Source organism: Podarcis tiliguerta (genome assembly GCF_965153285.1).
Source record: "Podarcis tiliguerta genome assembly, chromosome: 2".
Lineage (NCBI taxonomy): Eukaryota > Metazoa > Chordata > Lepidosauria > Squamata > Lacertidae > Podarcis > Podarcis tiliguerta.
In genome coordinates this window covers 43,778,599-43,790,748 of record NC_139535.1, presented here as the reverse complement: position 1 = coordinate 43,790,748, position 12,150 = coordinate 43,778,599, and the positions used below count along the sequence as shown (strand labels likewise).

The 12,150-nt window shown below is 42.1% G+C and overlaps 2 protein-coding genes across 33 annotated transcripts in view; one reads left to right on the top strand and one right to left on the bottom strand.

Moving 5' to 3' along the window:
• CACNA1D (calcium voltage-gated channel subunit alpha1 D) overlaps positions 1-12,150 on the top strand; it is a 184,070-nt gene that overhangs the window by 153,431 nt on the left and 18,489 nt on the right. The window lies entirely within an intron of this gene.
• CHDH (choline dehydrogenase) overlaps positions 9,552-12,150 on the bottom strand; it is a 42,070-nt gene continuing 39,471 nt past the window's right edge. For both annotated transcript variants that reach the window (XR_014506672.1, XM_083421296.1), the window contains exon 9: positions 9,552-11,423. The gene's annotated coding sequence lies outside the window, so the exon portion shown is untranslated. The remainder of the gene's footprint in view (positions 11,424-12,150) is intronic.

Here is a 12,150-nt window from a genome sequence, read left to right as displayed (position 1 = left end):
GCATCAACACTGGAGTTCTGTGGGACAAAGTACTCTGTGATTTTGTTTGTTTTGTAGAGTGCTGATCTCTCAGAGCTAGTGAGAACCATTTTAAGCCATTCTGCTTTTTAACCCACAATCTCAAAAGATCAAACTTTCCCCCTAATAGTTAAATCACTTTTGGACATAATACATACATGCCACTAGGATAAACTTCACTATGTAAGTGGCAAGCAGACACACACACACACACACACACACGAAACAGGCTTCTCTGCATTACGTTTGAGGTAGAAACTAGCAAGATATTATGAAGGTTTTCTCCAAGCCAGAGGAGCTAGAAAGGTGTAGTATACTGGGTCATATACATAGACCTCCCGTCTGATGAATTTCTGTACCTTTGAATGTTTTGAATACCACAGGGACCCTAAGCATAAATTAGCCTTTCAATCTGCTCTATGCCTCAAACCATTCACATGTTAGTCTAGAGGCATCATCAGCATTAGGGTGATTGCCCAAGGTCACCTCCCCTAAGAGCTGTTGATGCTCAAACTCACATCAGTATCCAACTTACTTGTTCTAACAATGCAAGGATTTCCACTTGCACAATGGAACTTCCTCTCCCTTTCCTTTCACATCTGTACTAGCAGGGTTTCCCCAGCCCTCCGGAGCAGATTTTGGAAAGGCACAGGGAACATGCAGGGTGAGGAAAGGGGGGGGGAAAGCTGCAATACACTTGTGCAGATGGAACGAGATAGTTGGATGACCCTGTCAGTTACAGCATTGTCCAGAGCGATGCTCTTTGGAAAACCAGTTTCTTTTACTCTGTCTGGCTTGCTCTACAGCAGCTTCACTGGGTACTCTTTTTTGGTACTAATGTGAAAAAAAAACACCTTCAAATAACTGTTCCCCTGGTGTCTTTTACTACCTTGGTTTTATCTCCTCCCATCATATGCTCAGATATCATGTAAAAGCACGCTAGCTTTTACGGAGAAGTTAGGTTTTTGTTGCTACAACCTGTTTCCCGAATTCTTTCGATCCTTTCTGTGATGTGCCACCTCCACACCCTCCACTTAGTGCAACAGAGGAGCAAAATCAGGGTGCGTGCTTCAGAATGCTTGACGTCAGCTGAAGCATTCTCTGTGTGGATATATATTTGTGTATGGAGGAGTGGCTCCTTTATTGTGTTTGATTTAGGGAGGTTCGCTATTACAGAGTTTGAGAACTACAGATATCTTCTCCCACCCCTATTGGACCTGCAGGACCACATGGATGTTAAAATGTTATTTTGACGTAAATACCTTGAGTAATATTTTTTCATGCAAATGCGAGCTAAATTGAAGATTTCATCATGGATCTTAGGAAGAAGATTGATTGGATGACTGCAGTTTATCATTAACCCTACCCCAAGCTCTGTGGCTGATTGCCAAACTCTTCCAGTTGTAAAACAGCAATAGTTTCAGTTACAGAAAACCTTCTAAGATGTCATATAGCAAAGTTCACATATAAAGATCTCAAATGTCATACAGAATATTCATATACAAAGTTCATATACAAAGGTCTTTGCTGCCTCTTACTCTGTTTCTTACTACCGTGAAGGAGTGTGCATAACCAAACTGGTTGTAACTGCTAAAGGTGCATGGCATCCTGAAACATTTTATGTGTTATGAGTCTTAGTGTTTCTACTTAGTAGCCACGTTGACATGGCATGGTAAGCCAGAAACCATGGTTCGCTGCATTAAACAAACCATTATCCAAAGCTTAGTATTAGGACTGTGGTTTGTTTTCCTCCCCCAAAGAACACAATCTGTAGGCAAGATTTTATTTTATTCTTTTGATTACCGATCATGGTTTTTTGGAGCAAAACAAACCATGAGCTCTGTTAAGCCACGGATTGTGATTTGTTTCATCCATGTACTAGCACATGTACTAGGCTCATTTGTGGTAAACCAGGAACTACCAGGGTTCTAAAACACATAGGTACAGGAGGCCCCATACTTCCAACATTCACCGTCCAATTTACAGAGGACAACAGGAAAATTGGAGGGCAGAACTGGCATGCTTGTTCCCATAGTTCCCCTCACGTCTTTACTTAGCATGGTGTCAGAACGCCTGAAGAAGGCCCATTGCTGGATTTGAAAGTTTGTGTTTCATTCTGTACTGTTATTTCCCATGCATGCAAACAATAATATTTGTGGAGCTCTTCTAAGTATTCTGTGCCTTTTAATGTTCATTGATTATAAGAGATGCTTCAGTATGCCGCTGCTAGTGGTAAGCTTTATCAGCACTGGATCACCTGTTGTCTAGCAGCAGACTGATCAAAATCAGGGATATGCGTGGGTTGAAATGTCTGCCGCTCTTTATGCTGTGGGAAGACCCAACATCAGAAACCGGGGGGAAATCCCCAGAGCCATAAGGAGACCAAGCCACTGTCAACGGGGGGGCATGCCAAGAAATGCAGGTTGTGGTACTCAGAATATATTAACAGACCAATAGGAAGACTGGGACTGAGGTGGAGGTGGATTTTCTCAACGAAGCTCTTTGAGAGGTGGGGAATCCCCAGAGCTGAAACTGGTTTGTGGTGAAGGGCCAGCCACTTCCCTGTTCTGTGAACTATAACTTTTACATACATTGCAATAGCACGTGCAAAACTACATGTCCGTCAACGCCATAAGGAAGTTTCAGGTAGTGTAGTTTCAAATAACAAAGTTCTGGAGAAAATACAACCATAATGACAACTGCAAAACGTAGATCAACTGTCAACAAAAGTACAGTAACTCTTCAACTGGAACAGAATTACAGGGTTAGGGTGAAGGTAACATACGTATGTCTCCCACACCCTCACATGTTGTTTTCCTGGCTTTCAGAACACATGAATAGGGCTTATGTTTAAGGCACTTCCTTACCCTTTGTCTTAACTCAGCAAGTTAAGCCATGGAGTCATGTTTGAGATCTTAGCCAGGATTAAGGGAACAAGCCATGGTTCATGTTTACCAATGGTTAAGTATTATGTCTAGACTAGGCCTTTAAAGCTGCAACCATAAGTTCAGTGTGTGAGAGAGAACTGAAAGTGACTAAACCACCACAAGCAACATCTTGCAGGCAGGAAGATGGGCAGAGCAGAGCTGCTGTGTTCTTCCATCCTCCTACTCCCAAGAAGTATTTCAATACAACTCTAGTGGTATTGTATAGTTAGTATGTATAGTTTTCTCCCTGATTTAGGGGCCTATTGGGAAAGGGAAGGCTATGGATCTTTTGGATCCGTACTTTCCCCTAACCCACCCAGGGCGTACCCCCTTTTGGGCCATACACGAGAGCAAGGACCACAGAATTTTCTGTGATGGGGAGAAGAAGCATCCAACACAGGATCTCTGTCTCCACGGTTGTGCCTCCTCCACCTTATGTCAGGGAGATCTGATGCTTGTTATGGCCCCTGGAATGGCCTCTTCCAGACCCCAGAAGGTTGCAGGGCCAATAGCATGAGACATTTGAATAAAAGTTAGTTCCAATCACAGAGATCTCAGAAACTACGGTAATTTTAGAGTGTCTACCATTTGTCTTCAGTATCAAGATAAGGGATGGAACTAGATAAGGATTGAAAAGCACTTGATGGCTATAGTTTCCTTTTTAGAAAATCAGTTGCAGCAAGAACATGTTAAAATTAGTTTGGGTTGAATTATTTATTTGATGGAATCTTTTGAGAAGGGATTTTCGTTTTCTGAATATAGATGAATTGCTCTCTGAGGTTCAGTATTTATTGGTTCCTATATCGAGAACTTGGTGATATCATGGCTGTCTGTCTGTCTGTCTGTCTCTCTCTCTCTCTCTCTCTCTCTCTCACACACACACACAAAATTTAGCCATGACGTAAAGTTTCTTAGACAGTCAAATGAAAACTGAAACATCATGGAAATTTGCTAGTTGCAATACAAGAAGTCTAGACCTCTAAAAAATACTGCGATTTAGGCCACAACTTTTATACAAAAGTTATATTTGTGGCCTCTTAAACCACCAAAAAATGTAACTACTGATCCATATGAAAACAATCTGTTTGATGCTGTGTGGATGAACCACTATGCTTCTCTGCCACTAAATGAAGTTTCATGTTTCTCCAAAGTACAATTAATACATGGTTTATGGTTGATAATATAAATCAAATTACCGTATTTTTCACCCTATAGGACGCACTTTCCCCCCTCCAAAAATGAAGGGGAAATGTGTGTGCGTCCTATGGGGCGAATGCAGGCTTTCGCTGAAGCCTGGAGAGCGAGAGGCGTCGGTGCGCACCGACCCCTCTCGCTCTCCAGTCTTCAGGAAGCTCTCCGCAAGCCTTGGGAGACGCGGTTTAGAGGCGGGCGGGGTGGAGAAGCGACCTGGTTTGGAGGCTGGCAGATATCCGCAAGGCATGGGAGCTCGGCGGGAAGTCGCGCCAGTCTCCCAAGGCTTGTGGGAGAGCTGCCTGTTCTGGTGGCTGGGGTCGGGGGAAGGTCGGGCTTCCCCCGCCCCAGCCCCGCGCCTGGGGGGGAAATAAATTTTTTTCTTTATTCCCCCCCCCCCACCAAAACTAGGTGCATCCTATGGGCCAGTGCGTCCTATGGGGCGAAAAATACGGTACAACGTCTTCAAAAACAACTGTGTCATTACATTCTTTCTTGAGAACACACTACAAAAATAAGGGGCAGTATTCAACTAAATTTTACTCAGAGTAGACCCATTGAAATGAATGAACATGACTGAATTAGGTCCATTAACGTCACTGGGTCTAAATAAAACATAGTTGAATTTTATTAGATTGATATCTCTCATAAGGCGACATCCATACAATCACACCCTACCACAGTATCAATACAAGTCAACTGTAAAACACATACTTTAGAATACCAACTGGAAGGCCATGTGGAAATAAAGCCCAAGCATGTTCTTTAAGATTTAACCAATGGTTTTATGTCCCACCTATGAGCAACAGCTCACAGGATAAGGTGGTAAGATCATCTAATTCACCATCTTGCGTTGGGATCCTCATTCCAGTTCTGTTGCAATGTTTGTATGCTTTTTCTAGAACCTAAGGAACAAATAAAGTGAAGGTAAGGTAGCCATGATAAATTTTCTTAGACCTGGTTCTTATGCTCACTTAAAACACTCTTCTCATGGTTATTAATGATGGACTATTAATGTTTGTATGTTCCCGTCTCTAGACCACCCTAAGCCACTTTGGGATAAAGGATGGGATATAAATAATACTAAATAAATCTAATAATAAATCCCCACTTGTCATTCATACTCATAAAATGAAATATGAACTGGGCCTTAGTGATTATTTCCCATAGCCAAAAGTATCACTTTGACCCTTGTAGCACCATTTCCAATCTCAATAAACAGCGGCAAAATCACCTAGGAGCAGGGCTGCAGTTAACTATCTGTCAGTAATGATGGAAACTTAAAACTGATGCTCTGCATTCATAGCAAAATAAGTGTTTAGTGGAGCATGAGTGACTTTAATTATTTATGTCTAATACATAGTATAGAGGTTGCCCTTTCATTACATTTCCGCTGGAGAAGATATGTATGGATTATCTATACCTATGTGATTAGTCACTTAATGTTATATGAAATAGTGTCTAATAAAAATGCTTCTTCCTGTTATGTAAACTAGAAACACTCACACACAGAGGCGCGCACACACACTTTTGTTTAACAAACCTGTGCTATTTTTGTGAAATGTTTATAACCCTCAATTAGCTACTGTAATCACGATGGAAATTTAGAAAAGATTATCAATGGCTATCAGATGCAGATGGGGGATTTGTACGTCACTCTGCTTCAACTTCATTGGTGTGCCATGTTTATAATGGGCTCACATCAAAGCTCAGCTGAACAGCGCCGGGAATTGACAGGAGATCACAGAGTCCTTTGTACAGGAAGAGTGAAGGGAACACAGTTTCAGGGGGGCTGAAATAGGATGGGATCTACGAAGATAAATGGTTCTGAGGATTGCAGACTCGACTACTATGTTTCTTACATTCACTGCTACAGCGTAGGTGCCCTATAGCTTTTTTGGGGGTGGCATGGTTTTTGGATGTTCTGTATGCTTTTCTAATCAAATGAGTATTGCATTTTATTTTATTAGGCACTGATTACTTGTAAATTATCAGAATAAGTATGCAGTGAAGTATTTCCTTCACTGTAAATCAGTGCAGGTAAGTGACACCTGAAAGCTAGCAGCAGCCGTTTCAGAACCATGATAAAATTATATTAGATTCCATGGTATTTGCAAACCTTTCAACATTTCAGATGACTTGTTTGGGCTTACAGTTCTTATCTACTTTCTAGGCAGTTACCAGAGAATAGTATAAATAGTCAACCAATGCAACATTTGTTTTGCTCAATAGTTATACTAATAGAGGTATTAAATATTGCTTACATGACCTGTTAATGATTGTGGATTTTATTAATATAATGAAAGAAGCTTTTTTAAAAGGCATACTTATATAATAATAGAACATATATAAAAGTTCAGATATAAGAATACATACTCTTTTTCATTTTTATTTATAAATTAGAATTTATTTAGGAATGTGATAAATTTTTATAGAGCGTAGAAGAGGAATTGTATGGGAAAGCACTGCAATTTATGTTTGATTATGAGGGCATTGTGTGTATGTGCAACAGCTTTTCTTTGCAAGCATATTAAGAAGCATTTCCTTCTTAAATCTAAAATATTACCTCCAAACTGAAGGGAGAGAGAAAGTGTTGATATTTATTAAACCTATCCTAATTCCAAAGCCAGTACATCTTTTCTCACATTTAGGTTTCGTTATGATTATTGTTTGCATTATATTTTTAAATCCATGTAAAGGTGTTTGTGTGCTTACTTCTTAATGACAAATGTAGTAATGTGACCATATGAACTATTGAAGCATTCCTCGATATCATATGATTGCATTTTTTAAAAAAGCCAACAGATGTGTGCATGTGTGTCCATTTCATTTTTTGCTTTTTCAAAGGGGAAGTTATTTGTGTTTTCAGATATTTCAGATATGGTACATACAGTGTGGGTGTGTTGATTACGGCCTTCTTGAAAAGTTACCTACGCTTTCCCTTCTAAAGAACAACTGCATTGAATTATATCAATTAGAGGTTATACTCTTGTGTGTTATGGAACAAACTACTGAAGAAACAGCCCCAATGCGATTAAGTAATTGAGGCCATTCTGCAGTATTAAGTCCTTGTTAGTCAGAGTGCCTCAGTCTAGGATTACTTAGTCCCATCATTTAGGATTTATTTAAGATTTTAAAGTAAATTTCCTTGGGTCTCTCTTCTGACCACTGAGTCTTGGGCTGCTTTCTAGTGATCATTGGTACAAAACCTGCACGGTGGACTTTTATTTTGAAGTTTTGATCTAGGAACCACACTGTACTTTATTCCTGACCATCCATCACCCTACCCGTCCTAGCAGAAGGAAAGCAGTTTTAAACGCTGGTGGTGAGCTGGTTCTGGAGCTGGAAACACAATCTGTTATATCACTGTTAGACTTTAATATTGGTAAGGGGACAACAGTCAGAATGAAATGTGCTTTTAAAAAGTATCTCTGGGGACACACAAAACTGAACTATAGGCCAGGGAGTCCCAAAGTCTTTTCCTGTTCCCACCCCACCCTAGGCTTTAAGGATCATGTTTCATAGGTCTGTGACATACAATAAATTAATACCCTGACAGCCAGAAGTACCTGAGAGACAGGCAGAACACAATATGCAAGACTATGAAAGGGAAAGTGCATAGACCATGGAATTATTTATGACTGTTCCTACTGAATTGTTCAGATGAAGCGCTGTAATATATGGAGTCCCTATGCATTATTACTTAGAAACAAGCCTTATTGAGTTCAGTGGGATTTGCTCTGAAATAAGCAGATATATGCTTGCAGATATGGTACAGTAGTCTTCGACCCAAAGTTACATTTGGAGACCCATTTCTTAATTTTTGTTACCATATTTGTATGGTGATTACTGTTGCACCCTTCATCTGAGTAATGGGTCCCAAACTTATATAAGAGGTACTTATAACCTTGTGGAGACTGGGCTGTTCATTCTTTTTCATCCTGTACATGTTACACTTATCTAGCAGGTTTTTACCATGTCAGGTAGAGCTAAGGAAACATTTCAGGGTGGGAACTAGCATTGAACATCATAAAGTTATCTGGTGATAATTACTCATTTTATCAGGTGACTGACTCTGCAACATGATTTATTACTACTTGCACAAGGGGCTTGAGGCAAAGTCATAGGGAGTATATCAGCTGTACCAGCTTTGATAAAACTGGCTGGCTCTAAACGAAAGGTTGAATTGAGGGGTGGGGGAACAAATGGTGACTAAAATAATCCTGAAGCTGGGATATGGATCCAGAGAACAAATCTTGGCTACCCAGTGGCTCTGAAAGCTCTTGCTGGAATGGAATTCTTTGGGTCAATGTTTGAAGCATTTTTGGAAGCCAAGAACCATACAACAAGCCTGGAGAAATTGGGCAGTTCAAGGGAAGACATTACAGCTTTTGAGAGACATTCTACTTGGATATTGGCTAAGGGTTTTCCCTTTTTGATTCCCATTTGTGGTATTGCTGTTGTCAAAGAGTCTCTGGAAACAAATTACAGTGGTGCCTCGCAAGATGAAAAGAATCCGTTCCGTGAGTCTCTTCGTCTAGCGGTTTTTTCGTCTTGCAAAGCAAGCCCATTAGCGGATTAGCGCTATTAGCGGTTTAGCGGCTATTAGCGGCTATTAAAGGCTTAAGGGATTAGCGGATTAGCTGCTAAAAGGCTATTAGCAGCTTAGTGCCTTAGAAAAAGGGGGTGAGAAGCGGAAAAAAAAACCCCAGGAATCGCAAGACATTTTCGTCTTGCGAAGCAAGCCCATAGCAAAATTCGTTTTGCGAAGCACCTCCAAAACGGAAAACCCTTTTGTCTAGCGGGTTTTCCGTCTTGCGAGGCATTCGTCTTGCGGGGCACCACTGTATTGCAAAAACTAACATCTGCTTAACAAGAAGACTGAAAGCAATTTTATACTACCCAAGAAATATAGACCTTTGGACCAAATAAATAGCTCACTGGAAAAATATGCCTTTACTGAGTTATATTCAACAGTGTTTTACTCAAGAGTATAACCAGTGAGGGATGCGGGTGGTGCTGTCTAAACCACAGAGCCTAGGGCTTGCTGATTGGAAGGTCCGCAGTTCGAATCCCCGCGACGGGGGTGAGCTCCCGTCGTTTGGTCCCAGCTCCTGCCCACCTAGCAGTTCAAAAGCACATCAAGTGCAAGTAGATAAATAGGTACCGCTCCGGCGGGAAGGTAAACGGCATTTCCGTGCACTGCTCTGGTTTGCCACACGCTGGCCACATGACCCGGAAGCTGTCTGTGGACAAACGCCGGCTCCTCGGCCTATAGAGCGAGTTGAGCGCGCAACCCCAGTCAGCGACTGGACCTAATGGTCAGGGGTACCTTTACTATAACCAGTGAAATTATTGAACATTGCCAGGTAGTGCCCAGCAATGCTTGGGAATTTTTAGAATTTTTTTAAAAAAAAGTTTTTAAGCAGATGCAATGGTTCCTTGGTTCTTGAATGTAATCCATTCCAAAAGTCCATTTTGGACATTCGAAAACCAAGACGCGGCTTCCAATTGGCGCAGGCACCCCGGAAACAAAAGCCGACAGCCGCATCAGACATTCGGCTTCTCAAAACTCTTCAGAAACTGGAACACTTCCTTCTGGGTTTTTGGCTTTCAGGAGCCAAAATGTTTGAGTACCAAGGCATTCTGAGAACCAAGGTTCCACTGTAGTGTAATTTGTGAGTTTGGACCTGTTATGCCCAAAATTGGGTGAAGTTGAAAGTGGATCACTGTCATGGACAGGCTGGATGCAGAGAAGTGGTGGGAGAAACCAGCTGGGGAATCCCCAGGAGAAGAGGGCTCAGAGCCAGGAGAGTGGTGGTAGGACAACCATGAGTGGTCAGAGGGAGAAGGAGGAGCAGACTGGCAGGAGAAGATGTCAGAAGCTGAAGAGGTAACAGGGGTTAGTGAGCAGGAACGGGCTGCGGCAAAGAGCAGTCCAGAAGCAGAGGGAGGTCAAGAAGCAAAGTGGAGTCGGGCTGATGAGGAAGCCTAGAAAACTCGCCTTCCTGCTGTTACTTGCTTCCCTCCTCCCTGATCTCCCAGAACACACAGAGAAATGAGGGCAGAGCAAGAAAGAGCAGGCGAATGAGCCTTAGGCTGCTGGGGAAGAAACCGGGAGAGGGGCCTTAGAGATTAGTGGGAAGGCAGGGGCTTTCAGTCCTTGCAACTGACTCATTGGGGCAAGAGTTGGAAAGAGTTGCTGTGATCACTAGGCCTGTACTGTTTTGGTTCCTTTGAATAAAGAGTTAACTTCAGTGACACTGGGTGTTTTATTGCTGACCGGCTTATGACTCTGGTAGGACTCCTGACAATCACCATCAGAATTGCAGGCATATCTGCTAATGTAAATAAATAGGATTTATCGTATGTACCAACCACATTTGTATTTCATAAATGAATGGATCAAAAATATTAAGAAAGTAATGGTGATAGGCCAGATATTGAGGGGGTGGCGGGGGGAAATCTTTCATGCAATTTAATATTATTGGTTAGGGGAAATAAATCAAAACCTCATACTACATTGATCACCTCATATTGCTATAATTAGATGTCAACATTTGATGTTAAATCAGATTATATTTATCAATGTTATAATTTGAATAGCCCTATAATCTTTTTTATGTAAGGCTGTGTAAAGGTCTGATTAGGAAGATGTTTTATGCGTATTAGCATAAAGCTAAAGCTTTGATTTTTCGTAAAGACGAAAACAACAACGTGGTAGGTCAGTCTATGCAACCACATGACTTTCTTGGTACCAAGTGTGATATTGGGTTGCTTGATGGTGTGCTTGATCCCCTTTTGTTGTTCAAGAATAATACATTATGCTGGTTTTATTCATCCATCATTGCCTCATGCTCTTCCTTTTAAGATTATTGCAGATAATTCCTCCCCCAATCTTGTTAGGAAACTTCCAGTGATTCCTTTAAGGGATGCAAATCCTGTGGAAGGTTCTGTGGATCGTAGTCCAATCACTCATGTGAATTTTAGGACAAAGAGGCTCTAGATGTTTGCTTGTCAGCCTTTTGAAAGGATGAATATTTCCATCTGTGAACTACTTCTAGGCTGCATCAACAGAAGTATAGTGTCCAGATCAAGGGAAGTAGTAGTACCACTCTATTCTGCCTTAGTCGGGCCACACTTGGATACTGTGTCCAGTTCTGGGCACCACAATTTAAGAAAGATGCTGACAAGCTGGAATGTCTGCAGACGAGGGCGACCAAGATGATCAAGGGTCTGGAAACTAAGCTTTATGAAGAGTGCTTGAAGGAGCTGGGTATGTTTAGCCTAGAAAAGAGGAAACGGGAGAGATATGATAGCCATCTTCAAATAACTTTAAGGGCAGTCACATGGAGGAGGGAGCATGTTGTTTTCTCCTGTTCTGGAGGGTAGGACTTCAGTACATATAGCTTCAAGCTCTTTCAAGACTGGCCTGATTCTGGTCTGTAGTACCAATATTTTACGAGTGTTGTGGTATAGTGTTTGTTGTGGCTCCCACACTAACATATATGGTAGAAATTTTTGTCAATGCAGTTGGATTTCTTGGTATATTTACAAACCATGCAAGCAATGCTTGGTCCCTAGGTCTGGTCATCACTTCGTAAAAATCTCTACCAGGAAGCAGAACCATGTGCTTGGAAGTATTTGCACGTTCCTCGACTGCCAAAGGAGCAATGCCAGCAGCAGCAACACCAGTAAATATATACCGTATTTTTCGCCCTATAGGACGCACTTTTCCCCCTCCAAAAATGAAGGGGAAATGTGTGTGCGTCCTATGGGGCGAATGCAGGCTTTCGCTGAAGCCTGGAGAGTGAGAGGGGTCGGTGCGCACCAATCCCTCTCGCTCTCGAGGCTTCAGGAAGCTATCCGCAAGCCTTGAAAGCCCGGCGGGAGTTCCCGCGGGCTTGCAAGGCTTGCGGGCAGCAGCCTGCAGCCCACAAGCTTGGGGGACAGCGGGGAGGCGCAGCGCCGCCACCCCGCTATTCCCCGACCTGGTCTGGAGGCTGGCGGGGGG